This window comes from Rhinoderma darwinii (genome assembly GCF_050947455.1).
Source record: "Rhinoderma darwinii isolate aRhiDar2 chromosome 5 unlocalized genomic scaffold, aRhiDar2.hap1 SUPER_5_unloc_35, whole genome shotgun sequence".
Taxonomy (NCBI): Eukaryota; Metazoa; Chordata; class Amphibia; order Anura; family Rhinodermatidae; genus Rhinoderma; species Rhinoderma darwinii.
This window is the reverse complement of record NW_027461793.1, coordinates 398,499-425,341: the sequence shown is the minus strand read 5'-3', so window position 1 is coordinate 425,341 and position 26,843 is coordinate 398,499. Positions and strand designations below refer to the sequence as shown.

The 26,843-nt window shown below is 47.7% G+C and overlaps 18 non-coding genes across 18 annotated transcripts; all 18 read left to right on the top strand.

Moving 5' to 3' along the window:
• The first annotated feature begins 1,147 nt into the window (after positions 1 to 1,147).
• Positions 1,148 to 1,338, top strand: LOC142690948 (U2 spliceosomal RNA). Its single transcript, XR_012859620.1, has one exon. It is a non-coding gene; the product is annotated as a U2 spliceosomal RNA (small nuclear RNA).
• A 1,292-nt stretch (positions 1,339 to 2,630) lies between these two features.
• LOC142690947 (U2 spliceosomal RNA) lies at positions 2,631 to 2,821 on the top strand. The gene has a single exon (XR_012859619.1). It is a non-coding gene; the product is annotated as a U2 spliceosomal RNA (small nuclear RNA).
• Positions 2,822 to 4,125: 1,304 nt separating this feature from the next.
• On the top strand, positions 4,126 to 4,316 carry LOC142690945 (U2 spliceosomal RNA). Its single transcript, XR_012859617.1, has one exon. It is a non-coding gene; the product is annotated as a U2 spliceosomal RNA (small nuclear RNA).
• A 1,276-nt stretch (positions 4,317 to 5,592) lies between these two features.
• On the top strand, positions 5,593 to 5,783 carry LOC142690944 (U2 spliceosomal RNA). The gene has a single exon (XR_012859616.1). It is a non-coding gene; the product is annotated as a U2 spliceosomal RNA (small nuclear RNA).
• A 1,284-nt stretch (positions 5,784 to 7,067) lies between these two features.
• Positions 7,068 to 7,258, top strand: LOC142690943 (U2 spliceosomal RNA). The gene has a single exon (XR_012859615.1). It is a non-coding gene; the product is annotated as a U2 spliceosomal RNA (small nuclear RNA).
• A 1,292-nt stretch (positions 7,259 to 8,550) lies between these two features.
• Positions 8,551 to 8,741, top strand: LOC142690942 (U2 spliceosomal RNA). The gene has a single exon (XR_012859614.1). It is a non-coding gene; the product is annotated as a U2 spliceosomal RNA (small nuclear RNA).
• Positions 8,742 to 10,049: 1,308 nt separating this feature from the next.
• LOC142690940 (U2 spliceosomal RNA) lies at positions 10,050 to 10,240 on the top strand. The gene has a single exon (XR_012859613.1). It is a non-coding gene; the product is annotated as a U2 spliceosomal RNA (small nuclear RNA).
• Positions 10,241 to 11,540: 1,300 nt separating this feature from the next.
• LOC142690938 (U2 spliceosomal RNA) lies at positions 11,541 to 11,731 on the top strand. The gene has a single exon (XR_012859611.1). It is a non-coding gene; the product is annotated as a U2 spliceosomal RNA (small nuclear RNA).
• Positions 11,732 to 13,035: 1,304 nt separating this feature from the next.
• LOC142690937 (U2 spliceosomal RNA) lies at positions 13,036 to 13,226 on the top strand. Its single transcript, XR_012859610.1, has one exon. It is a non-coding gene; the product is annotated as a U2 spliceosomal RNA (small nuclear RNA).
• A 1,288-nt stretch (positions 13,227 to 14,514) lies between these two features.
• On the top strand, positions 14,515 to 14,705 carry LOC142690936 (U2 spliceosomal RNA). The gene has a single exon (XR_012859609.1). It is a non-coding gene; the product is annotated as a U2 spliceosomal RNA (small nuclear RNA).
• A 1,296-nt stretch (positions 14,706 to 16,001) lies between these two features.
• LOC142690935 (U2 spliceosomal RNA) lies at positions 16,002 to 16,192 on the top strand. Its single transcript, XR_012859608.1, has one exon. It is a non-coding gene; the product is annotated as a U2 spliceosomal RNA (small nuclear RNA).
• A 1,296-nt stretch (positions 16,193 to 17,488) lies between these two features.
• On the top strand, positions 17,489 to 17,679 carry LOC142690934 (U2 spliceosomal RNA). Its single transcript, XR_012859607.1, has one exon. It is a non-coding gene; the product is annotated as a U2 spliceosomal RNA (small nuclear RNA).
• A 1,292-nt stretch (positions 17,680 to 18,971) lies between these two features.
• LOC142690933 (U2 spliceosomal RNA) lies at positions 18,972 to 19,162 on the top strand. The gene has a single exon (XR_012859606.1). It is a non-coding gene; the product is annotated as a U2 spliceosomal RNA (small nuclear RNA).
• A 1,272-nt stretch (positions 19,163 to 20,434) lies between these two features.
• LOC142690932 (U2 spliceosomal RNA) lies at positions 20,435 to 20,625 on the top strand. Its single transcript, XR_012859605.1, has one exon. It is a non-coding gene; the product is annotated as a U2 spliceosomal RNA (small nuclear RNA).
• Positions 20,626 to 21,913: 1,288 nt separating this feature from the next.
• LOC142690931 (U2 spliceosomal RNA) lies at positions 21,914 to 22,104 on the top strand. Its single transcript, XR_012859604.1, has one exon. It is a non-coding gene; the product is annotated as a U2 spliceosomal RNA (small nuclear RNA).
• Positions 22,105 to 23,392: 1,288 nt separating this feature from the next.
• Positions 23,393 to 23,583, top strand: LOC142690929 (U2 spliceosomal RNA). Its single transcript, XR_012859603.1, has one exon. It is a non-coding gene; the product is annotated as a U2 spliceosomal RNA (small nuclear RNA).
• Positions 23,584 to 24,879: 1,296 nt separating this feature from the next.
• Positions 24,880 to 25,070, top strand: LOC142691006 (U2 spliceosomal RNA). Its single transcript, XR_012859673.1, has one exon. It is a non-coding gene; the product is annotated as a U2 spliceosomal RNA (small nuclear RNA).
• Positions 25,071 to 26,371: 1,301 nt separating this feature from the next.
• On the top strand, positions 26,372 to 26,562 carry LOC142690928 (U2 spliceosomal RNA). The gene has a single exon (XR_012859602.1). It is a non-coding gene; the product is annotated as a U2 spliceosomal RNA (small nuclear RNA).
• Positions 26,563 to 26,843: the final 281 nt, after the last annotated feature.

The window sequence follows — 26,843 nt, the reverse complement described above, 5'->3', positions numbered from 1 at the left end:
TTGATTAAATGCAATTAATGAATAGATTGCCACCTCTTGTTGTGTGTCGTCTGTGTTTCTGTGTTTCCGGCATTTCACATTGGAACACCTCATTCACCTTCCTTGTCTTCTCTCCGCCCTCCCTTTTAGGTAAGTTAAAGAGCTGCACCTGAGCCAGCCACTGATTGATTGATTGATTGATTGATTGATTGATTGATTGATTGATTGATGCAGCACAACAGTCAAATAGTGGAGTGGAGTAGGGGAACAGCAAACAGCCAATAAAGCAGCCCGCCCGCTCGCCTGCCCGCCACAATGGACCTACCTGTGTACACTAGATGGATGTGATGGAATGTACTGTCGTCCCTACATTTCAAGAAGAAGTAAGAATTGCAGTTGCAACAAAGCCTTGCTTGCCTACAAAGAGAGCAGCAATTTGGATTTGTTACTATGTTACCTAGAAGAATAACAAACTGTGCAAGGATGGAGGTTGTAGGAGCAAGGAGAAGTTGTCTGTAAAGTTGGTGGATGCCTATTTTCCATTTTGCAGTCCCTTGTCTCCCTCTTGTGGCCTCCTGGAGGCAACTAGCTGTGCAAAAAAAAGACAGCCTGGCGGCCGGCTGTTGCAGTGTTGCCCTCTCAGGCAACACTGAGTGACTGACTGAGCCTCACCGTCTTATATAAAGTTCAGACGGAACTTTGCACGTGTCATAGTGGAGCCCTCAGGATTCCAGAGCCAGCTTTCTGACATCATAATGGGGCCTCAGAGATAAAAGCCTGGGCCCAGGCAGTGTTGGTCAGTGCTGCTCAGCAGGCAGCACTGGACTGGACTGGATTACAGCTGATACAAGGTGTGAAGGAACAAGGGGTGGCTGTGGGCATGCACTTGCTGCCGCTGCCAGTGTTTATCTGCATGGCAGCAGGGCATTTGGGCGTTGCCAGGAAGGCGTTTTTATGTAGATTCCTCCTCTTTCAGCACTGCATTGTGGTGCAAGCAAAAGAAGCAAATCCTGTCTGGCTTCCTCTCCGGCCTTTATTCACCTCCCGTGTAGCTGTGAGTGTGTGAGCCTGCAGGGCCCCATGGAATTGCCTAGAAGTAGGCTGAATCGCTGCAAGGGCTGAACAGCAGTATCGGGCAGGCTCGGGCAACGCGCGGCCCGTTCGGGTTATCGCTTCTCGGCCTTTTGGCTAAGATCAAGTGTAGTATCTGTTCTTATCAGTTTAATATCTGATACGTCCCCTATCTGGGGACCATATATTAAATGGATTTTTAGAACAGGGAGATGGAAATAGAGCTTGCTCTGTCCACTCCACGCATTGACCTGGTATTGCAGTATTTCCAGGACCGGTGCACCCTTTCCTTATGTGTTGACTAAAAGCAGATTCCAAAAGTGTTTTTTGTCTTTGCTATTGTTTCTGTCTTTCTGAAGGGATCTCCCCTTTTAATCCCATTATTTCAACACCTGTTGGACAATGCATGAGTGATAATGAGCTCATTGATTAAATGCAATTAATGAATAGATTGCCACCTCTTGTTGTGTGTCGTCTGTGTTTCTGTGTTTCCGGCATTTCACATTGGAACACCTCATTCACCTTCCTTGTCTTCTCTCCGCCCTCCCTTTTAGGTAAGTTAAAGAGCTGCACCTGAGCCAGCCACTGATTGATTGATTGATTGATTGATTGATTGATTGATTGATTGATTGATTGATTGATGCAGCACAACAGTCAAATAGTGGAGTGGAGTAGGGGAACAGCAAACAGCCAATAAAGCAGCCCGCCCGCTCGCCTGCCCGCCACAATGGACCTACCTGTGTACACTAGATGGATGTGATGGAATGTACTGTCGTCCCTACATTTCAAGAAGAAGTAAGAATTGCAGTTGCAACAAAGCCTTGCTTGCCTACAAAGAGAGCAGCAATTTGAATTTGTTACTATGTTACCTAGAAGAATAACAAACTGTGCAAGGATGGAGGTTGTAGGAGCAAGGAGAAGTTGTCTGTAAAGTTGGTGGATGCCTATTTTCCATTTTGCAGTCCCTTGTCTCCCTCTTGTGGCCTCCTGGAGGCAACTAGCTGTGCAAAAAAAAGACAGCCTGGCGGCCGGCTGTTGCAGTGTTGCCCTCTCAGGCAACACTGAGTGACTGACTGAGCCTCACCGTCTTATATAAAGTTCAGACGGAACTTTGCACGTGTCATAGTTGAGCCCTCAGGATTCCAGAGCCAGCTTTCTGACATCATAATGGGGCCTCAGAGATAAAAGCCTGGGCCCAGGCAGTGTTGGTCAGTGCTGCTCAGCAGGCAGCACTGGACTGGACTGGATTACAGCTGATACAAGGTGTGAAGGAACAAGGGGTGGCTGTGGGCATGCACTTGCTGCCGCTGCCAGTGTTTATCTGCATGGCAGCAGGGCATTTGGGCGTTGCCAGGAAGGCGTTTTTATGTAGATTCCTCCTCTTTCAGCACTGCATTGTGGTGCAAGCAAAAGAAGCAAATCCTGTCTGGCTTCCTCTCCGGCCTTTATTCACCTCCCGTGTAGCTGTGAGTGTGTGAGCCTGCAGGGCCCCATGGAATTGCCTAGAAGTAGGCTGAATCGCTGCAAGGGCTGAACAGCAGTATCGGGCAGGCTCGGGCAACGCGCGGCCCGTTCGGGTTATCGCTTCTCGGCCTTTTGGCTAAGATCAAGTGTAGTATCTGTTCTTATCAGTTTAATATCTGATACGTCCCCTATCTGGGGACCATATATTAAATGGATTTTTAGAACAGGGAGATGGAAATAGAGCTTGCTCTGTCCACTCCACGCATTGACCTGGTATTGCAGTATTTCCAGGACCGGTGCACCCTTTCCTTATGTGTTGACTAAAAGCAGATTCCAAAAGTGTTTTTTGTCTTTGCTATTGTTTCTGTCTTTCTGAAGGGATCTCCCCTTTTAATCCCATTATTTCAACACCTGTTGGACAATGCATGAGTGATAATGAGCTCATTGATTAAATGCAATTAATGAATAGATTGCCACCTCTTGTTGTGTGTCGTCTGTGTTTCTGTGTTTCCGGCATTTCACATTGGAACACCTCATTCACCTTCCTTGTCTTCTCTCCGCCCTCCCTTTTAGGTAAGTTAAAGAGCTGCACCTGAGCCAGCCACTGATTGATTGATTGATTGATTGATTGATTGATTGATTGATTGATTGATTGATTGATTGATTGATTGATGCAGCACAACAGTCAAATAGTGGAGTGGAGTAGGGGAACAGCAAACAGCCAATAAAGCAGCCCGCCCGCTCGCCTGCCCGCCACAATGGACCTACCTGTGTACACTAGATGGATGTGATGGAATGTACTGTCGTCCCTACATTTCAAGAAGAAGTAAGAATTGCAGTTGCAACAAAGCCTTGCTTGCCTACAAAGAGAGCAGCAATTTGGATTTGTTACTATGTTACCTAGAAGAATAACAAACTGTGCAAGGATGGAGGTTGTAGGAGCAAGGAGAAGTTGTCTGTAAAGTTGGTGGATGCCTATTTTCCATTTTGCAGTCCCTTGTCTCCCTCTTGTGGCCTCCTGGAGGCAACTAGCTGTGCAAAAAAAAGACAGCCTGGCGGCCGGCTGTTGCAGTGTTGCCCTCTCAGGCAACACTGAGTGACTGACTGAGCCTCACCGTCTTATATAAAGTTCAGACGGAACTTTGCACGTGTCATAGTGGAGCCCTCAGGATTCCAGAGCCAGCTTTCTGACATCATAATGGGGCCTCAGAGATAAAAGCCTGGGCCCAGGCAGTGTTGGTCAGTGCTGCTCAGCAGGCAGCACTGGACTGGACTGGATTACAGCTGATACAAGGTGTGAAGGAACAAGGGGTGGCTGTGGGCATGCACTTGCTGCCGCTGCCAGTGTTTATCTGCATGGCAGCAGGGCATTTGGGCGTTGCCAGGAAGGCGTTTTTATGTAGATTCCTCCTCTTTCAGCACTGCATTGTGGTGCAAGCAAAAGAAGCAAATCCTGTCTGGCTTCCTCTCCGGCCTTTATTCACCTCCCGTGTAGCTGTGAGTGTGTGAGCCTGCAGGGCCCCATGGAATTGCCTAGAAGTAGGCTGAATCGCTGCAAGGGCTGAACAGCAGTATCGGGCAGGCTCGGGCAACGCGCGGCCCGTTCGGGTTATCGCTTCTCGGCCTTTTGGCTAAGATCAAGTGTAGTATCTGTTCTTATCAGTTTAATATCTGATACGTCCCCTATCTGGGGACCATATATTAAATGGATTTTTAGAACAGGGAGATGGAAATAGAGCTTGCTCTGTCCACTCCACGCATTGACCTGGTATTGCAGTATTTCCAGGACCGGTGCACCCTTTCCTTATGTGTTGACTAAAAGCAGATTCCAAAAGTGTTTTTTGTCTTTGCTATTGTTTCTGTCTTTCTGAAGGGATCTCCCCTTTTAATCCCATTATTTCAACACCTGTTGGACAATGCATGAGTGATAATGAGCTCATTGATTAAATGCAATTAATGAATAGATTGCCACCTCTTGTTGTGTGTCGTCTGTGTTTCTGTGTTTCCGGCATTTCACATTGGAACACCTCATTCACCTTCCTTGTCTTCTCTCCGCCCTCCCTTTTAGGTAAGTTAAAGAGCTGCACCTGAGCCAGCCACTGATTGATTGATTGATTGATTGATTGATTGATTGATTGATGCAGCACAACAGTCAAATAGTGGAGTGGAGTAGGGGAACAGCAAACAGCCAATAAAGCAGCCCGCCCCCTCGCCTGCCCGCCACAATGGACCTACCTGTGTACACTAGATGGATGTGATGGAATGTACTGTCGTCCCTACATTTCAAGAAGAAGTAAGAATTGCAGTTGCAACAAAGCCTTGCTTGCCTACAAAGAGAGCAGCAATTTGGATTTGTTACTATGTTACCTAGAAGAATAACAAACTGTGCAAGGATGGAGGTTGTAGGAGCAAGGAGAAGTTGTCTGTAAAGTTGGTGGATGCCTATTTTCCATTTTGCAGTCCCTTGTCTCCCTCTTGTGGCCTCCTGGAGGCAACTAGCTGTGCAAAAAAAAGACAGCCTGGCGGCCGGCTGTTGCAGTGTTGCCCTCTCAGGCAACACTGAGTGACTGACTGAGCCTCACCGTCTTATATAAAGTTCAGACGGAACTTTGCACGTGTCATAGTGGAGCCCTCAGGATTCCAGAGCCAGCTTTCTGACATCATAATGGGGCCTCAGAGATAAAAGCCTGGGCCCAGGCAGTGTTGGTCAGTGCTGCTCAGCAGGCAGCACTGGACTGGACTGGATTACAGCTGATACAAGGTGTGAAGGAACAAGGGGTGGCTGTGGGCATGCACTTGCTGCCGCTGCCAGTGTTTATCTGCATGGCAGCAGGGCATTTGGGCGTTGCCAGGAAGGCGTTTTTATGTAGATTCCTCCTCTTTCAGCACTGCATTGTGGTGCAAGCAAAAGAAGCAAATCCTGTCTGGCTTCCTCTCCGGCCTTTATTCACCTCCCGTGTAGCTGTGAGTGTGTGAGCCTGCAGGGCCCCATGGAATTGCCTAGAAGTAAGCTGAATCGCTGCAAGGGCTGAACAGCAGTATCGGGCAGGCTCGGGCAACGCGCGGCCCGTTCGGGTTATCGCTTCTCGGCCTTTTGGCTAAGATCAAGTGTAGTATCTGTTCTTATCAGTTTAATATCTGATACGTCCCCTATCTGGGGACCATATATTAAATGGATTTTTAGAACAGGGAGATGGAAATAGAGCTTGCTCTGTCCACTCCACGCATTGACCTGGTATTGCAGTATTTCCAGGACCGGTGCACCCTTTCCTTATGTGTTGACTAAAAGCAGATTCCAAAAGTGTTTTTTGTCTTTGCTATTGTTTCTGTCTTTCTGAAGGGATCTCCCCTTTTAATCCCATTATTTCAACACCTGTTGGACAATGCATGAGTGATAATGAGCTCATTGATTAAATGCAATTAATGAATAGATTGCCACCTCTTGTTGTGTGTCGTCTGTGTTTCTGTGTTTCCGGCATTTCACATTGGAACACCTCATTCACCTTCCTTGTCTTCTCTCCGCCCTCCCTTTTAGGTAAGTTAAAGAGCTGCACCTGAGCCAGCCACTGATTGATTGATTGATTGATTGATTGATTGATTGATTGATTGATTGATGCAGCACAACAGTCAAATAGTGGAGTGGAGTAGGGGAACAGCAAACAGCCAATAAAGCAGCCCGCCCGCTCGCCTGCCCGCCACAATGGACCTACCTGTGTACACTAGATGGATGTGATGGAATGTACTGTCGTCCCTACATTTCAAGAAGAAGTAAGAATTGCAGTTGCAACAAAGCCTTGCTTGCCTACAAAGAGAGCAGCAATTTGGATTTGTTACTATGTTACCTAGAAGAATAACAAACTGTGCAAGGATGGAGGTTGTAGGAGCAAGGAGAAGTTGTCTGTAAAGTTGGTGGATGCCTATTTTCCATTTTGCAGTCCCTTGTCTCCCTCTTGTGGCCTCCTGGAGGCAACTAGCTGTGCAAAAAAAAGACAGCCTGGCGGCCGGCTGTTGCAGTGTTGCCCTATCAGGCAACACTGAGTGACTGACTGAGCCTCACCGTCTTATATAAAGTTCAGACGGAACTTTGCACGTGTCATAGTGGAGCCCTCAGGATTCCAGAGCCAGCTTTCTGACATCATAATGGGGCCTCAGAGATAAAAGCCTGGGCCCAGGCAGTGTTGGTCAGTGCTGCTCAGCAGGCAGCACTGGACTGGACTGGATTACAGCTGATACAAGGTGTGAAGGAACAAGGGGTGGCTGTGGGCATGCACTTGCTGCCGCTGCCAGTGTTTATCTGCATGGCAGCAGGGCATTTGGGCGTTGCCAGGAAGGCGTTTTTATGTAGATTCCTCCTCTTTCAGCACTGCATTGTGGTGCAAGCAAAAGAAGCAAATCCTGTCTGGCTTCCTCTCCGGCCTTTATTCACCTCCCGTGTAGCTGTGAGTGTGTGAGCCTGCAGGGCCCCATGGAATTGCCTAGAAGTAGGCTGAATCGCTGCAAGGGCTGAACAGCAGTATCGGGCAGGCTCGGGCAACGCGCGGCCCGTTCGGGTTATCGCTTCTCGGCCTTTTGGCTAAGATCAAGTGTAGTATCTGTTCTTATCAGTTTAATATCTGATACGTCCCCTATCTGGGGACCATATATTAAATGGATTTTTAGAACAGGGAGATGGAAATAGAGCTTGCTCTGTCCACTCCACGCATTGACCTGGTATTGCAGTATTTCCAGGACCGGTGCACCCTTTCCTTATGTGTTGACTAAAAGCAGATTCCAAAAGTGTTTTTTGTCTTTGCTATTGTTTCTGTCTTTCTGAAGGGATCTCCCCTTTTAATCCCATTATTTCAACACCTGTTGGACAATGCATGAGTGATAATGTGCTCATTGATTAAATGCAATTAATGAATAGATTGCCACCTCTTGTTGTGTGTCGTCTGTGTTTCTGTGTTTCCGGCATTTCACATTGGAACACCTCATTCACCTTCCTTGTCTTCTCTCCGCCCTCCCTTTTAGGTAAGTTAAAGAGCTGCACCTGAGCCAGCCACTGATTGATTGATTGATTGATTGATTGATTGATTGATTGATTGATTGATTGATTGATGCAGCACAACAGTCAAATAGTGGAGTGGAGTAGGGGAACAGCAAACAGCCAATAAAGCAGCCCGCCCGCTCGCCTGCCCGCCACAATGGACCTACCTGTGTACACTAGATGGATGTGATGGAATGTACTGTCGTCCCTACATTTCAAGAAGAAGTAAGAATTGCAGTTGCAACAAAGCCTTGCTTGCCTACAAAGAGAGCAGCAATTTGGATTTGTTACTATGTTACCTAGAAGAATAACAAACTGTGCAAGGATGGAGGTTGTAGGAGCAAGGAGAAGTTGTCTGTAAAGTTGGTGGATGCCTATTTTCCATTTTGCAGTCCCTTGTCTCCCTCTTGTGGCCTCCTGGAGGCAACTAGCTGTGCAAAAAAAAGACAGCCTGGCGGCCGGCTGTTGCAGTGTTGCCCTCTCAGGCAACACTGAGTGACTGACTGAGCCTCACCGTCTTATATAAAGTTCAGACGGAACTTTGCACGTGTCATAGTGGAGCCCTCAGGATTCCAGAGCCAGCTTTCTGACATCATAATGGGGCCTCAGAGATAAAAGCCTGGGCCCAGGCAGTGTTGGTCAGTGCTGCTCAGCAGGCAGCACTGGACTGGACTGGATTACAGCTGATACAAGGTGTGAAGGAACAAGGGGTGGCTGTGGGCATGCACTTGCTGCCGCTGCCAGTGTTTATCTGCATGGCAGCAGGGCATTTGGGCGTTGCCAGGAAGGCGTTTTTATGTAGATTCCTCCTCTTTCAGCACTGCATTGTGGTGCAAGCAAAAGAAGCAAATCCTGTCTGGCTTCCTCTCCGGCCTTTATTCACCTCCCGTGTAGCTGTGAGTGTGTGAGCCTGCAGGGCCCCATGGAATTGCCTAGAAGTAGGCTGAATCGCTGCAAGGGCTGAACAGCAGTATCGGGCAGGCTCGGGCAACGCGCGGCCCGTTCGGGTTATCGCTTCTCGGCCTTTTGGCTAAGATCAAGTGTAGTATCTGTTCTTATCAGTTTAATATCTGATACGTCCCCTATCTGGGGACCATATATTAAATGGATTTTTAGAACAGGGAGATGGAAATAGAGCTTGCTCTGTCCACTCCACGCATTGACCTGGTATTGCAGTATTTCCAGGACCGGTGCACCCTTTCCTTATGTGTTGACTAAAAGCAGATTCCAAAAGTGTTTTTTGTCTTTGCTATTGTTTCTGTCTTTCTGAAGGGATCTCCCCTTTTAATCCCATTATTTCAACACCTGTTGGACAATGCATGAGTGATAATGAGCTCATTGATTAAATGCAATTAATGAATAGATTGCCACCTCTTGTTGTGTGTCGTCTGTGTTTCTGTGTTTCCGGCATTTCACATTGGAACACCTCATTCACCTTCCTTGTCTTCTCTCCGCCCTCCCTTTTAGGTAAGTTAAAGAGCTGCACCTGAGCCAGCCACTGATTGATTGATTGATTGATTGATTGATTGATTGATTGATTGATTGATTGATTGATTGATTGATTGATTGATGCAGCACAACAGTCAAATAGTGGAGTGGAGTAGGGGAACAGCAAACAGCCAATAAAGCAGCCCGCCCGCTCGCCTGCCCGCCACAATGGACCTACCTGTGTACACTAGATGGATGTGATGGAATGTACTGTCGTCCCTACATTTCAAGAAGAAGTAAGAATTGCAGTTGCAATAAAGCCTTGCTTGCCTACAAAGAGAGCAGCAATTTGGATTTGTTACTATGTTACCTAGAAGAATAACAAACTGTGCAAGGATGGAGGTTGTAGGAGCAAGGAGAAGTTGTCTGTAAAGTTGGTGGATGCCTATTTTCCATTTTGCAGTCCCTTGTCTCCCTCTTGTGGCCTCCTGGAGGCAACTAGCTGTGCAAAAAAAAGACAGCCTGGCGGCCGGCTGTTGCAGTGTTGCCCTCTCAGGCAACACTGAGTGACTGACTGAGCCTCACCGTCTTATATAAAGTTCAGACGGAACTTTGCACGTGTCATAGTGGAGCCCTCAGGATTCCAGAGCCAGCTTTCTGACATCATAATGGGGCCTCAGAGATAAAAGCCTGGGCCCAGGCAGTGTTGGTCAGTGCTGCTCAGCAGGCAGCACTGGACTGGACTGGATTACAGCTGATACAAGGTGTGAAGGAACAAGGGGTGGCTGTGGGCATGCACTTGCTGCCGCTGCCAGTGTTTATCTGCATGGCAGCAGGGCATTTGGGCGTTGCCAGGAAGGCGTTTTTATGTAGATTCCTCCTCTTTCAGCACTGCATTGTGGTGCAAGCAAAAGAAGCAAATCCTGTCTGGCTTCCTCTCCGGCCTTTATTCACCTCCCGTGTAGCTGTGAGTGTGTGAGCCTGCAGGGCCCCATGGAATTGCCTAGAAGTAGGCTGAATCGCTGCAAGGGCTGAACAGCAGTATCGGACAGGCTCGGGCAACGCGCGGCCCGTTCGGGTTATCGCTTCTCGGCCTTTTGGCTAAGATCAAGTGTAGTATCTGTTCTTATCAGTTTAATATCTGATACGTCCCCTATCTGGGGACCATATATTAAATGGATTTTTAGAACAGGGAGATGGAAATAGAGCTTGCTCTGTCCACTCCACGCATTGACCTGGTATTGCAGTATTTCCAGGACCGGTGCACCCTTTCCTTATGTGTTGACTAAAAGCAGATTCCAAAAGTGTTTTTTGTCTTTGCTATTGTTTCTGTCTTTCTGAAGGGATCTCCCCTTTTAATCCCATTATTTCAACACCTGTTGGACAATGCATGAGTGATAATGAGCTCATTGATTAAATGCAATTAATGAATAGATTGCCACCTCTTGTTGTGTGTCGTCTGTGTTTCTGTGTTTCCGGCATTTCACATTGGAACACCTCATTCACCTTCCTTGTCTTCTCTCCGCCCTCCCTTTTAGGTAAGTTAAAGAGCTGCACCTGAGCCAGCCACTGATTGATTGATTGATTGATTGATTGATTGATTGATTGATTGATTGATTGATTGATTGATTGATGCAGCACAACAGTCAAATAGTGGAGTGGAGTAGGGGAACAGCAAACAGCCAATAAAGCAGCCCGCCCGCTCGCCTGCCCGCCACAATGGACCTACCTGTGTACACTAGATGGATGTGATGGAATGTACTGTCGTCCCTACATTTCAAGAAGAAGTAAGAATTGCAGTTGCAACAAAGCCTTGCTTGCCTACAAAGAGAGCAGCAATTTGGATTTGTTACTATGTTACCTAGAAGAATAACAAACTGTGCAAGGATGGAGGTTGTAGGAGCAAGGAGAAGTTGTCTGTAAAGTTGGTGGATGCCTATTTTCCATTTTGCAGTCCCTTGTCTCCCTCTTGTGGCCTCCTGGAGGCAACTAGCTGTGCAAAAAAAAGACAGCCTGGCGGCCGGCTGTTGCAGTGTTGCCCTCTCAGGCAACACTGAGTGACTGACTGAGCCTCACCGTCTTATGTAAAGTTCAGACGGAACTTTGCACGTGTCATAGTGGAGCCCTCAGGATTCCAGAGCCAGCTTTCTGACATCATAATGGGGCCTCAGAGATAAAAGCCTGGGCCCAGGCAGTGTTGGTCAGTGCTGCTCAGCAGGCAGCACTGGACTGGACTGGATTACAGCTGATACAAGGTGTGAAGGAACAAGGGGTGGCTGTGGGCATGCACTTGCTGCCGCTGCCAGTGTTTATCTGCATGGCAGCAGGGCATTTGGGCGTTGCCAGGAAGGCGTTTTTATGTAGATTCCTCCTCTTTCAGCACTGCATTGTGGTGCAAGCAAAAGAAGCAAATCCTGTCTGGCTTCCTCTCCGGCCTTTATTCACCTCCCGTGTAGCTGTGAGTGTGTGAGCCTGCAGGGCCCCATGGAATTGCCTAGAAGTAGGCTGAATCGCTGCAAGGGCTGAACAGCAGTATCGGGCAGGCTCGGGCAACGCGCGGCCCGTTCGGGTTATCGCTTCTCGGCCTTTTGGCTAAGATCAAGTGTAGTATCTGTTCTTATCAGTTTAATATCTGATACGTCCCCTATCTGGGGACCATATATTAAATGGATTTTTAGAACAGGGAGATGGAAATAGAGCTTGCTCTGTCCACTCCACGCATTGACCTGGTATTGCAGTATTTCCAGGACCGGTGCACCCTTTCCTTATGTGTTGACTAAAAGCAGATTCCAAAAGTGTTTTTTGTCTTTGCTTGCTATTGTTTCTGTCTTTCTGAAGGGATCTCCCCTTTTAATCCCATTATTTCAACACCTGTTGGACAATGCATGAGTGATAATGAGCTCATTGATTAAATGCAATTAATGAATAGATTGCCACCTCTTGTTGTGTGTCGTCTGTGTTTCTGTGTTTCCGGCATTTCACATTGGAACACCTCATTCACCTTCCTTGTCTTCTCTCCGCCCTCCCTTTTAGGTAAGTTAAAGAGCTGCACCTGAGCCAGCCACTGATTGATTGATTGATTGATTGATTGATTGATTGATTGATTGATTGATTGATTGATTGATTGATGCAGCACAACAGTCAAATAGTGGAGTGGAGTAGGGGAACAGCAAACAGCCAATAAAGCAGCCCGCCCGCTCGCCTGCCCGCCACAATGGACCTACCTGTGTACACTAGATGGATGTGATGGAATGTACTGTCGTCCCTACATTTCAAGAAGAAGTAAGAATTGCAGTTGCAATAAAGCCTTGCTTGCCTACAAAGAGAGCAGCAATTTGGATTTGTTACTATGTTACCTAGAAGAATAACAAACTGTGCAAGGATGGAGGTTGTAGGAGCAAGGAGAAGTTGTCTGTAAAGTTGGTGGATGCCTATTTTCCATTTTGCAGTCCCTTGTCTCCCTCTTGTGGCCTCCTGGAGGCAACTAGCTGTGCAAAAAAAAGACAGCCTGGCGGCCGGCTGTTGCAGTGTTGCCCTCTCAGGCAACACTGAGTGACTGACTGAGCCTCACCGTCTTATATAAAGTTCAGACGGAACTTTGCACGTGTCATAGTGGAGCCCTCAGGATTCCAGAGCCAGCTTTCTGACATCATAATGGGGCCTCAGAGATAAAAGCCTGGGCCCAGGCAGTGTTGGTCAGTGCTGCTCAGCAGGCAGCACTGGACTGGACTGGATTACAGCTGATACAAGGTGTGAAGGAACAAGGGGTGGCTGTGGGCATGCACTTGCTGCCGCTGCCAGTGTTTATCTGCATGGCAGCAGGGCATTTGGGCGTTGCCAGGAAGGCGTTTTTATGTAGATTCCTCCTCTTTCAGCACTGCATTGTGGTGCAAGCAAAAGAAGCAAATCCTGTCTGGCTTCCTCTCCGGCCTTTATTCACCTCCCGTGTAGCTGTGAGTGTGTGAGCCTGCAGGGCCCCATGGAATTGCCTAGAAGTAGGCTGAATCGCTGCAAGGGCTGAACAGCAGTATCGGACAGGCTCGGGCAACGCGCGGCCCGTTCGGGTTATCGCTTCTCGGCCTTTTGGCTAAGATCAAGTGTAGTATCTGTTCTTATCAGTTTAATATCTGATACGTCCCCTATCTGGGGACCATATATTAAATGGATTTTTAGAACAGGGAGATGGAAATAGAGCTTGCTCTGTCCACTCCACGCATTGACCTGGTATTGCAGTATTTCCAGGACCGGTGCACCCTTTCCTTATGTGTTGACTAAAAGCAGATTCCAAAAGTGTTTTTTGTCTTTGCTATTGTTTCTGTCTTTCTGAAGGGATCTCCCCTTTTAATCCCATTATTTCAACACCTGTTGGACAATGCATGAGTGATAATGAGCTCATTGATTAAATGCAATTAATGAATAGATTGCCACCTCTTGTTGTGTGTCGTCTGTGTTTCTGTGTTTCCGGCATTTCACATTGGAACACCTCATTCACCTTCCTTGTCTTCTCTCCGCCCTCCCTTTTAGGTAAGTTAAAGAGCTGCACCTGAGCCAGCCACTGATTGATTGATTGATTGATTGATTGATTGATTGATTGATTGATTGATTGATGCAGCACAACAGTCAAATAGTGGAGTGGAGTAGGGGAACAGCAAACAACCAATAAAGCAGCCCGCCCGCTCGCCTGCCCGCCACAATGGACCTACCTGTGTACACTAGATGGATGTGATGGAATGTACTGTCGTCCCTACATTTCAAGAAGAAGTAAGAATTGCAGTTGCAACAAAGCCTTGCTTGCCTACAAAGAGAGCAGCAATTTGGATTTGTTACTATGTTACCTAGAAGAATAACAAACTGTGCAAGGATGGAGGTTGTAGGAGCAAGGAGAAGTTGTCTGTAAAGTTGGTGGATGCCTATTTTCCATTTTGCAGTCCCTTGTCTCCCTCTTGTGGCCTCCTGGAGGCAACTAGCTGTGCAAAAAAAAGACAGCCTGGCGGCCGGCTGTTGCAGTGTTGCCCTCTCAGGCAACACTGAGTGACTGACTGAGCCTCACCGTCTTATATAAAGTTCAGACGGAACTTTGCACGTGTCATAGTGGAGCCCTCAGGATTCCAGAGCCAGCTTTCTGACATCATAATGGGGCCTCAGAGATAAAAGCCTGGGCCCAGGCAGTGTTGGTCAGTGCTGCTCAGCAGGCAGCACTGGACTGGACTGGATTACAGCTGATACAAGGTGTGAAGGAACAAGGGGTGGCTGTGGGCATGCACTTGCTGCCGCTGCCAGTGTTTATCTGCATGGCAGCAGGGCATTTGGGCGTTGCCAGGAAGGCGTTTTTATGTAGATTCCTCCTCTTTCAGCACTGCATTGTGGTGCAAGCAAAAGAAGCAAATCCTGTCTGGCTTCCTCTCCGGCCTTTATTCACCTCCCGTGTAGCTGTGAGTGTGTGAGCCTGCAGGGCCCCATGGAATTGCCTAGAAGTAGGCTGAATCGCTGCAAGGGCTGAACAGCAGTATCGGGCAGGCTCGGGCAACGCGCGGCCCGTTCGGGTTATCGCTTCTCGGCCTTTTGGCTAAGATCAAGTGTAGTATCTGTTCTTATCAGTTTAATATCTGATACGTCCCCTATCTGGGGACCATATATTAAATGGATTTTTAGAACAGGGAGATGGAAATAGAGCTTGCTCTGTCCACTCCACGCATTGACCTGGTATTGCAGTATTTCCAGGACCGGTGCACCCTTTCCTTATGTGTTGACTAAAAGCAGATTCCAAAAGTGTTTTTTGTCTTTGCTATTGTTTCTGTCTTTCTGAAGGGATCTCCCCTTTTAATCCCATTATTTCAACACCTGTTGGACAATGCATGAGTGATAATGAGCTCATTGATTAAATGCAATTAATGAATAGATTGCCACCTCTTGTTGTGTGTCGTCTGTGTTTCTATGTTTCCGGCATTTCACATTGGAACACCTCATTCACCTTCCTTGTCTTCTCTCCGCCCTCCCTTTTAGGTAAGTTAAAGAGCTGCACCTGAGCCAGCCACTGATTGATTGATTGATTGATTGATTGATTGATTGATTGATTGATTGATTGATTGATTGATGCAGCACAACAGTCAAATAGTGGAGTGGAGTAGGGGAACAGCAAACAGCCAATAAAGCAGCCCGCCCGCTCGCCTGCCCGCCACAATGGACCTACCTGTGTACACTAGATGGATGTGATGGAATGTACTGTCGTCCCTACATTTCAAGAAGAAGTAAGAATTGCAGTTGCAACAAAGCCTTGCTTGCCTACAAAGAGAGCAGCAATTTGGATTTGTTACTATGTTACCTAGAAGAATAACAAACTGTGCAAGGATGGAGGTTGTAGGAGCAAGGAGAAGTTGTCTGTAAAGTTGGTGGATGCCTATTTTCCATTTTGCAGTCCCTTGTCTCCCTCTTGTGGCCTCCTGGAGGCAACTAGCTGTGCAAAAAAAAGACAGCCTGGCGGCCGGCTGTTGCAGTGTTGCCCTCTCAGGCAACACTGAGTGACTGACTGAGCCTCACCGTCTTATATAAAGTTCAGACGGAACTTTGCACGTGTCATAGTGGAGCCCTCAGGATTCCAGAGCCAGCTTTCTGACATCATAATGGGGCCTCAGAGATAAAAGCCTGGGCCCAGGCAGTGTTGGTCAGTGCTGCTCAGCAGGCAGCACTGGACTGGACTGGATTACAGCTGATACAAGGTGTGAAGGAACAAGGGGTGGCTGTGGGCATGCACTTGCTGCCGCTGCCAGTGTTTATCTGCATGGCAGCAGGGCATTTGGGCGTTGCCAGGAAGGCGTTTTTATGTAGATTCCTCCTCTTTCAGCACTGCATTGTGGTGCAAGCAAAAGAAGCAAATCCTGTCTGGCTTCCTCTCCGGCCTTTATTCACCTCCCGTGTAGCTGTGAGTGTGTGAGCCTGCAGGGCCCCATGGAATTGCCTAGAAGTAGGCTGAATCGCTGCAAGGGCTGAACAGCAGTATCGGGCAGGCTCGGGCAACGCGCGGCCCGTTCGGGTTATCGCTTCTCGGCCTTTTGGCTAAGATCAAGTGTAGTATCTGTTCTTATCAGTTTAATATCTGATACGTCCCCTATCTGGGGACCATATATTAAATGGATTTTTAGAACAGGGAGATGGAAATAGAGCTTGCTCTGTCCACTCCACGCATTGACCTGGTATTGCAGTATTTCCAGGACCGGTGCACCCTTTCCTTATGTGTTGACTAAAAGCAGATTCCAAAAGTGTTTTTTGTCTTTGCTATTGTTTCTGTCTTTCTGAAGGGATCTCCCCTTTTAATCCCATTATTTCAACACCTGTTGGACAATGCATGAGTGATAATGAGCTCATTGATTAAATGCAATTAATGAATAGATTGCCACCTCTTGTTGTGTGTCGTCTGTGTTTCTGTGTTTCCGGCATTTCACATTGGAACACCTCATTCACCTTCCTTGTCTTCTCTCCGCCCTCCCTTTTAGGTAAGTTAAAGAGCTGCACCTGAGCCAGCCACTGATTGATTGATTGATTGATTGATTGATTGATTGATTGATTGATTGATTGATTGATTGATGCAGCACAACAGTCAAATAGTGGAGTGGAGTAGGGGAACAGCAAACAGCCAATAAAGCAGCCCGCCCGCTCGCCTGCCCGCCACAATGGACCTACCTGTGTACACTAGATGGATGTGATGGAATGTACTGTCGTCCCTACATTTCAAGAAGAAGTAAGAATTGCAGTTGCAACAAAGCCTTGCTTGCCTACAAAGAGAGCAGCAATTTGGATTTGTTACTATGTTACCTAGAAGAATAACAAACTGTGCAAGGATGGAGGTTGTAGGAGCAAGGAGAAGTTGTCTGTAAAGTTGGTGGATGCCTATTTTCCATTTTGCAGTCCCTTGTCTCCCTCTTGTGGCCTCCTGGAGGCAACTAGCTGTGCAAAAAAAAGACAGCCTGGCGGCCGGCTGTTGCAGTGTTGCCCTCTCAGGCAACACTGAGTGACTGACTGAGCCTCACCGTCTTATATAAAGTTCAGACGGAACTTTGCACGTGTCATAGTGGTGCCCTCAGGATTCCAGAGCCAGCTTTCTGACATCATAATGGGGCCTCAGAGATAAAAGCCTGGGCCCAGGCAGTGTTGGTCAGTGCTGCTCAGCAGGCAGCACTGGACTGGACTGGATTACAGCTGATACAAGGTGTGAAGGAACAAGGGGTGGCTGTGGGCATGCACTTGCTGCCGCTGCCAGTGTTTATCTGCATGGCAGCAGGGCATTTGGGCGTTGCCAGGAAGGCGTTTTTATGTAGATTCCTCCTCTTTCAGCACTGCATTGTGGTGCAAGCAAAAGAAGCAAATCCTGTCTGGCTTCCTCTCCGGCCTTTATTCACCTCCCGTGTAGCTGTGAGTGTGTGAGCCTGCAGGGCCCCATGGAATTGCCTAGAAGTAGGCTGAATCGCTGCAAGGGCTGAACAGCAGTATCGGGCAGGCTCGGGCAACGCGCGGCCCGTTCGGGTTATCGCTTCTCGGCCTTTTGGCTAAGATCAAGTGTAGTATCTGTTCTTATCAGTTTAATATCTGATACGTCCCCTATCTGGGGACCATATATTAAATGGATTTTTAGAACAGGGAGATGGAAATAGAGCTTGCTCTGTCCACTCCACGCATTGACCTGGTATTGCAGTATTTCCAGGACCGGTGCACCCTTTCCTTATGTGTTGACTAAAAGCAGATTCCAAAAGTGTTTTTTGTCTTTGCTATTGTTTCTGTCTTTCTGAAGGGATCTCCCCTTTTAATCCCATTATTTCAACACCTGTTGGACAATGCATGAGTGATAATGAGCTCATTGATTAAATGCAATTAATGAATAGATTGCCACCTCTTGTTGTGTGTCGTCTGTGTTTCTGTGTTTCCGGCATTTCACATTGGAACACCTCATTCACCTTCCTTGTCTTCTCTCCGCCCTCCCTTTTAGGTAAGTTAAAGAGCTGCACCTGAGCCAGCCACTGATTGATTGATTGATTGATTGATTGATTGATTGATTGATTGATTGATTGATTGATGCAGCACAACAGTCAAATAGTGGAGTGGAGTAGGGGAACAGCAAACAGCCAATAAAGCAGCCCGCCCGCTCGCCTGCCCGCCACAATGGACCTACCTGTGTACACTAGATGGATGTGATGGAATGTACTGTCGTCCCTACATTTCAAGAAGAAGTAAGAATTGCAGTTGCAACAAAGCCTTGCTTGCCTACAAAGAGAGCAGCAATTTGGATTTGTTACTATGTTACCTAGAAGAATAACAAACTGTGCAAGGATGGAGGTTGTAGGAGCAAGGAGAAGTTGTCTGTAAAGTTGGTGGATGCCTATTTTCCATTTTGCAGTCCCTTGTCTCCCTCTTGTGGCCTCCTGGAGGCAACTAGCTGTGCAAAAAAAAGACAGCCTGGCGGCCGGCTGTTGCAGTGTTGCCCTCTCAGGCAACACTGAGTGACTGACTGAGCCTCACCGTCTTATATAAAGTTCAGACGGAACTTTGCACGTGTCATAGTGGAGCCCTCAGGATTCCAGAGCCAGCTTTCTGACATCATAATGGGGCCTCAGAGATAAAAGCCTGGGCCCAGGCAGTGTTGGTCAGTGCTGCTCAGCAGGCAGCACTGGACTGGACTGGATTACAGCTGATACAAGGTGTGAAGGAACAAGGGGTGGCTGTGGGCATGCACTTGCTGCCGCTGCCAGTGTTTATCTGCATGGCAGCAGGGCATTTGGGCGTTGCCAGGAAGGCGTTTTTATGTAGATTCCTCCTCTTTCAGCACTGCATTGTGGTGCAAGCAAAAGAAGCAAATCCTGTCTGGCTTCCTCTCCGGCCTTTATTCACCTCCCGTGTAGCTGTGAGTGTGTGAGCCTGCAGGGCCCCATGGAATTGCCTAGAAGTAGGCTGAATCGCTGCAAGGGCTGAACAGCAGTATCGGGCAGGCTCGGGCAACGCGCGGCCCGTTCGGGTTATCGCTTCTCGGCCTTTTGGCTAAGATCAAGTGTAGTATCTGTTCTTATCAGTTTAATATCTGATACGTCCCCTATCTGGGGACCATATATTAAATGGATTTTTAGAACAGGGAGATGGAAATAGAGCTTGCTCTGTCCACTCCACGCATTGACCTGGTATTGCAGTATTTCCAGGACCGGTGCACCCTTTCCTTATGTGTTGACTAAAAGCAGATTCCAAAAGTGTTTTTTGTTTCTGTCTTTCTGAAGGGATCTCCCCTTTTAATCCCATTATTTCAACACCTGTTGGACAATGCATGAGTGATAATGAGCTCATTGATTAAATGCAATTAATGAATAGATTGCCACCTCTTGTTGTGTGTCGTCTGTGTTTCTGTGTTTCCGGCATTTCACATTGGAACACCTCATTCACCTTCCTTGTCTTCTCTCCGCCCTCCCTTTTAGGTAAGTTAAAGAGCTGCACCTGAGCCAGCCACTGATTGATTGATTGATTGATTGATTGATTGATTGATTGATTGATTGATGCAGCACAACAGTCAAATAGTGGAGTGGAGTAGGGGAACAGCAAACAGCCAATAAAGCAGCCCGCCCGCTCGCCTGCCCGCCACAATGGACCTACCTGTGTACACTAGATGGATGTGATGGAATGTACTGTCGTCCCTACATTTCAAGAAGAAGTAAGAATTGCAGTTGCAACAAAGCCTTGCTTGCCTACAAAGAGAGCAGCAATTTGGATTTGTTACTATGTTACCTAGAAGAATAACAAACTGTGCAAGGATGGAGGTTGTAGGAGCAAGGAGAAGTTGTCTGTAAAGTTGGTGGATGCCTATTTTCCATTTTGCAGTCCCTTGTCTCCCTCTTGTGGCCTCCTGGAGGCAACTAGCTGTGCAAAAAAAAGACAGCCTGGCGGCCGGCTGTTGCAGTGTTGCCCTCTCAGGCAACACTGAGTGACTGACTGAGCCTCACCGTCTTATATAAAGTTCAGACGGAACTTTGCACGTGTCATAGTGGAGCCCTCAGGATTCCAGAGCCAGCTTTCTGACATCATAATGGGGCCTCAGAGATAAAAGCCTGGGCCCAGGCAGTGTTGGTCAGTGCTGCTCAGCAGGCAGCACTGGACTGGACTGGATTACAGCTGATACAAGGTGTGAAGGAACAAGGGGTGGCTGTGGGCATGCACTTGCTGCCGCTGCCAGTGTTTATCTGCATGGCAGCAGGGCATTTGGGCGTTGCCAGGAAGGCGTTTTTATGTAGATTCCTCCTCTTTCAGCACTGCATTGTGGTGCAAGCAAAAGAAGCAAATCCTGTCTGGCTTCCTCTCCGGCCTTTATTCACCTCCCGTGTAGCTGTGAGTGTGTGAGCCTGCAGGGCCCCATGGAATTGCCTAGAAGTAGGCTGAATCGCTGCAAGGGCTGAACAGCAGTATCGGGCAGGCTCGGGCAACGCGCGGCCCGTTCGGGTTATCGCTTCTCGGCCTTTTGGCTAAGATCAAGTGTAGTATCTGTTCTTATCAGTTTAATATCTGATACGTCCCCTATCTGGGGACCATATATTAAATGGATTTTTAGAACAGGGAGATGGAAATAGAGCTTGCTCTGTCCACTCCACGCATTGACCTGGTATTGCAGTATTTCCAGGACCGGTGCACCCTTTCCTTATGTGTTGACTAAAAGCAGATTCCAAAAGTGTTTTTTGTCTTTGCTATTGTTTCTGTCTTTCTGAAGGGATCTCCCCTTTTAATCCCATTATTTCAACACCTGTTGGACAATGCATGAGTGATAATGAGCTCATTGATTAAATGCAATTAATGAATAGATTGCCACCTCTTGTTGTGTGTCGTCTGTGTTTCTGTGTTTCCGGCATTTCACATTGGAACACCTCATTCACCTTCCTTGTCTTCTCTCCGCCCTCCCTTTTAGGTAAGTTAAAGAGCTGCACCTGAGCCAGCCACTGATTGATTGATTGATTGATTGATTGATTGATTGATTGATTGATTGATTGATGCAGCACAACAGTCAAATAGTGGAGTGGAGTAGGGGAACAGCAAACAGCCAATAAAGCAGCCCGCCCGCTCGCCTGCCCGCCACAATGGACCTACCTGTGTACACTAGATGGATGTGATGGAATGTACTGTCGTCCCTACATTTCAAGAAGAAGTAAGAATTGCAGTTGCAACAAAGCCTTGCTTGCCTACAAAGAGAGCAGCAATTTGGATTTGTTACTATGTTACCTAGAAGAATAACAAACTGTGCAAGGATGGAGGTTGTAGGAGCAAGGAGAAGTTGTCTGTAAAGTTGGTGGATGCCTATTTTCCATTTTGCAGTCCCTTGTCTCCCTCTTGTGGCCTCCTGGAGGCAACTAGCTGTGCAAAAAAAAGACAGCCTGGCGGCCGGCTGTTGCAGTGTTGCCCTCTCAGGCAACACTGAGTGACTGACTGAGCCTCACCGTCTTATATAAAGTTCAGACGGAACTTTGCACGTGTCATAGTGGAGCCCTCAGGATTCCAGAGCCAGCTTTCTGACATCATAATGGGGCCTCAGAGATAAAAGCCTGGGCCCAGGCAGTGTTGGTCAGTGCTGCTCAGCAGGCAGCACTGGACTGGACTGGATTACAGCTGATACAAGGTGTGAAGGAACAAGGGGTGGCTGTGGGCATGCACTTGCTGCCGCTGCCAGTGTTTATCTGCATGGCAGCAGGGCATTTGGGCGTTGCCAGGAAGGCGTTTTTATGTAGATTCCTCCTCTTTCAGCACTGCATTGTGGTGCAAGCAAAAGAAGCAAATCCTGTCTGGCTTCCTCTCCGGCCTTTATTCACCTCCCGTGTAGCTGTGAGTGTGTGAGCCTGCAGGGCCCCATGGAATTGCCTAGAAGTAGGCTGAATCGCTGCAAGGGCTGAACAGCAGTATCGGGCAGGCTCGGGCAACGCGCGGCCCGTTCGGGTTATCGCTTCTCGGCCTTTTGGCTAAGATCAAGTGTAGTATCTGTTCTTATCAGTTTAATATCTGATACGTCCCCTATCTGGGGACCATATATTAAATGGATTTTTAGAACAGGGAGATGGAAATAGAGCTTGCTCTGTCCACTCCACGCATTGACCTGGTATTGCAGTATTTCCAGGACCGGTGCACCCTTTCCTTATGTGTTGACTAAAAGCAGATTCCAAAAGTGTTTTTTGTCTTTGCTATTGTTTCTGTCTTTCTGAAGGGATCTCCCCTTTTAATCCCATTATTTCAACACCTGTTGGACAATGCATGAGTGATAATGAGCTCATTGATTAAATGCAATTAATGAATAGATTGCCACCTCTTGTTGTGTGTCGTCTGTGTTTCTGTGTTTCCGGCATTTCACATTGGAACACCTCATTCACCTTCCTTGTCTTCTCTCCGCCCTCCCTTTTAGGTAAGTTAAAGAGCTGCACCTGAGCCAGCCACTGATTGATTGATTGATTGATTGATTGATTGATTGATTGATTGATTGATTGATGCAGCACAACAGTCAAATAGTGGAGTGGAGTAGGGGAACAGCAAACAGCCAATAAAGCAGCCCGCCCGCTCGCCTGCCCGCCACAATGGACCTACCTGTGTACACTAGATGGATGTGATGGAATGTACTGTCGTCCCTACATTTCAAGAAGAAGTAAGAATTGCAGTTGCAACAAAGCCTTGCTTGCCTACAAAGAGAGCAGCAATTTGGATTTGTTACTATGTTACCTAGAAGAATAACAAACTGTGCAAGGATGGAGGTTGTAGGAGCAAGGAGAAGTTGTCTGTAAAGTTGGTGGATGCCTATTTTCCATTTTGCAGTCCCTTGTCTCCCTCTTGTGGCCTCCTGGAGGCAACTAGCTGTGCAAAAAAAAGACAGCCTGGCGGCCGGCTGTTGCAGTGTTGCCCTCTCAGGCAACACTGAGTGACTGACTGAGCCTCACCGTCTTATATAAAGTTCAGACGGAACTTTGCACGTGTCATAGTGGAGCCCTCAGGATTCCAGAGCCAGCTTTCTGACATCATAATGGGGCCTCAGAGATAAAAGCCTGGGCCCAGGCAGTGTTGGTCAGTGCTGCTCAGCAGGCAGCACTGGACTGGACTGGATTACAGCTGATACAAGGTGTGAAGGAACAAGGGGTGGCTGTGGGCATGCACTTGCTGCCGCTGCCAGTGTTTATCTGCATGGCAGCAGGGCATTTGGGCGTTGCCAGGAAGGCGTTTTTATGTAGATTCCTCCTCTTTCAGCACTGCATTGTGGTGCAAGCAAAAGAAGCAAATCCTGTCTGGCTTCCTCTCCGGCCTTTATTCACCTCCCGTGTAGCTGTGAGTGTGTGAGCCTGCAGGGCCCCATGGAATTGCCTAGAAGTAGGCTGAATCGCTGCAAGGGCTGAACAGCAGTATCGGGCAGGCTCGGGCAACGCGCGGCCCGTTCGGGTTATCGCTTCTCGGCCTTTTGGCTAAGATCAAGTGTAGTATCTGTTCTTATCAGTTTAATATCTGATACGTCCCCTATCTGGGGACCATATATTAAATGGATTTTTAGAACAGGGAGATGGAAATAGAGCTTGCTCTGTCCACTCCACGCATTGACCTGGTATTGCAGTATTTCCAGGACCGGTGCACCCTTTCCTTATGTGTTGACTAAAAGCAGATTCCAAAAGTGTTTTTTGTCTTTGCTATTGTTTCTGTCTTTCTGAAGGGATCTCCCCTTTTAATCCCATTATTTCAACACCTGTTGGACAATGCATGAGTGATAATGAGCTCATTGATTAAATGCAATTAATGAATAGATTGCCACCTCTTGTTGTGTGTCGTCTGTGTTTCTGTGTTTCCGGCATTTCACATTGGAACACCTCATTCACCTTCCTTGTCTTCTCTCCGCCCTCCCTTTTAGGTAAGTTAAAGAGCTGCACCTGAGCCAGCCACTGATTGATTGATTGATTGATTGATTGATTGATTGATTGATTGATTGATTGATTGATTGATGCAGCACAACAGTCAAATAGTGGAGTGGAGTAGGGGAACAGCAAACAGCCAATAAAGCAGCCCGCCCGCTCGCCTGCCCGCCACAATGGACCTACCTGTGTACACTAGATGGATGTGATGGAATGTACTGTCGTCCCTACATTTCAAGAAGAAGTAAGAATTGCAGTTGCAACAAAGCCTTGCTTGCCTACAAAGAGAGCAGCAATTTGGATTTGTTACTATGTTACCTAGAAGAATAACAAACTGTGCAAGGATGGAGGTTGTAGGAGCAAGGAGAAGTTGTCTGTAAAGTTGGTGGATGCCTATTTTCCATTTTGCAGTCCCTTGTCTCCCTCTTGTGGCCTCCTGGAGGCAACTAGCTGTGCAAAAAAAAGACAGCCTGGCGGCCGGCTGTTGCAGTGTTGCCCTCTCAGGCAACACTGAGTGACTGACTGAGCCTCACCGTCTTATATAAAGTTCAGACGGAACTTTGCACGTGTCATAGTGGAGCCCTCAGGATTCCAGAGCCAGCTTTCTGACATCATAATGGGGCCTCAGAGATAAAAGCCTGGGCCCAGGCAGTGTTGGTCAGTGCTGCTCAGCAGGCAGCACTGGACTGGACTGGATTACAGCTGATACAAGGTGTGAAGGAACAAGGGGTGGCTGTGGGCATGCACTTGCTGCCGCTGCCAGTGTTTATCTGCATGGCAGCAGGGCATTTGGGCGTTGCCAGGAAGGCGTTTTTATGTAGATTCCTCCTCTTTCAGCACTGCATTGTGGTGCAAGCAAAAGAAGCAAATCCTGTCTGGCTTCCTCTCCGGCCTTTATTCACCTCCCGTGTAGCTGTGAGTGTGTGAGCCTGCAGGGCCCCATGGAATTGCCTAGAAGTAGGCTGAATCGCTGCAAGGGCTGAACAGCAGTATCGGGCAGGCTCGGGCAACGCGCGGCCCGTTCGGGTTATCGCTTCTCGGCCTTTTGGCTAAGATCAAGTGTAGTATCTGTTCTTATCAGTTTAATATCTGATACGTCCCCTATCTGGGGACCATATATTAAATGGATTTTTAGAACAGGGAGATGGAAACAGAGCTTGCTCTGTCCACTCCACGCATTGACCTGGTATTGCAGTATTTCCAGGACCGGTGCACCCTTTCCTTATGTGTTGACTAAAAGCAGATTCCAAAAGTGTTTTTTGTCTTTGCTATTGTTTCTGTCTTTCTGAAGGGATCTCCCCTTTTAATCCCATTATTTCAACACCTGTTGGACAATGCATGAGTGATAATGAGCTCATTGATTAAATGCAATTAATGAATAGATTGCCACCTCTTGTTGTGTGTCGTCTGTGTTTCTGTGTTTCCGGCATTTCACATTGGAACACCTCATTCACCTTCCTTGTCTTCTCTCCGCCCTCCCTTTTAGGTAAGTTAAAGAGCTGCACCTGAGCCAGCCACTGATTGATTGATTGATTGATTGATTGATTGATTGATTGATTGATTGATTGATTGATTGATTGATGCAGCACAACAGTCAAATAGTGGAGTGGAGTAGGGGAACAGCAAACAGCCAATAAAGCAGCCCGCCCGCTCGCCTGCCCGCCACAATGGACCTACCTGTGTACACTAGATGGATGTGATGGAATGTACTGTCGTCCCTACATTTCAAGAAGAAGTAAGAATTGCAGTTGCAACAAAGCCTTGCTTGCCTACAAAGAGAGCAGCAATTTGGATTTGTTACTATGTTACCTAGAAGAATAACAAACTGTGCAAGGATGGAGGTTGTAGGAGCAAGGAGAAGTTGTCTGTAAAGTTGGTGGATGCCTATTTTCCATTTTGCAGTCCCTTGTCTCCCTCTTGTGGCCTCCTGGAGGCAACTAGCTGTGCAAAAAAAAGACAGCCTGGCGGCCGGCTGTTGCAGTGTTGCCCTCTCAGGCAACACTGAGTGACTGACTGAGCCTCACCGTCTTATATAAAGTTCAGACGGAACTTTGCACGTGTCATAGTGGAGCCCTCAGGATTCCAGAGCCAGCTTTCTGACATCATAATGGGGCCTCAGAGATAAAAGCCTGGGCCCAGGCAGTGTTGGTCAGTGCTGCTCAGCAGGCAGCACTGGACTGGACTGGATTACAGCTGATACAAGGTGTGAAGGAACAAGGGGTGGCTGTGGGCATGCACTTGCTGCCGCTGCCAGTGTTTATCTGCATGGCAGCAGGGCATTTGGGCGTTGCCAGGAAGGCGTTTTTATGTAGATTCCTCCTCTTTCAGCACTGCATTATGGTGCAAGCAAAAGAAAGCAAATCCTGTCTGGCTTCCTCTCCGGCCTTTATTCACCTCCCGTGTAGCTGTGAGTGTGTGAGCCTGCAGGGCCCCATGGAATTGCCTAGAAGTAGGCTGAATCGCTGCAAGGGCTGAACAGCAGTATCGGGCAGGCTCGGGCAACGCGCGGCCCGTTCGGGTTATCGCTTCTCGGCCTTTTGGCTAAGATCAAGTGTAGTATCTGTTCTTATCAGTTTAATATCTGATACGTCCCCTATCTGGGGACCATATATTAAATGGATTTTTAGAACAGGGAGATGGAAATAGAGCTTGCTCTGTCCACTCCACGCATTGACCTGGTATTGCAGTATTTCCAGGACCGGTGCACCCTTTCCTTATGTGTTGACTAAAAGCAGATTCCAAAAGTGTTTTTTGTCTTTGCTATTGTTTCTGTCTTTCTGAAGGGATCTCCCCTTTTAATCCCATTATTTCAACACCTGTTGGACAATGCATGAGTGATAATGAGCTCATTGATTAAATGCAATTAATGAATAGATTGCCACCTCTTGTTGTGTGTCGTCTGTGTTTCTGTGTTTCCGGCATTTCACATTGGAACACCTCATTCACCTTCCTTGTCTTCTCTCCGCCCTCCCTTTTAGGTAAGTTAAAGAGCT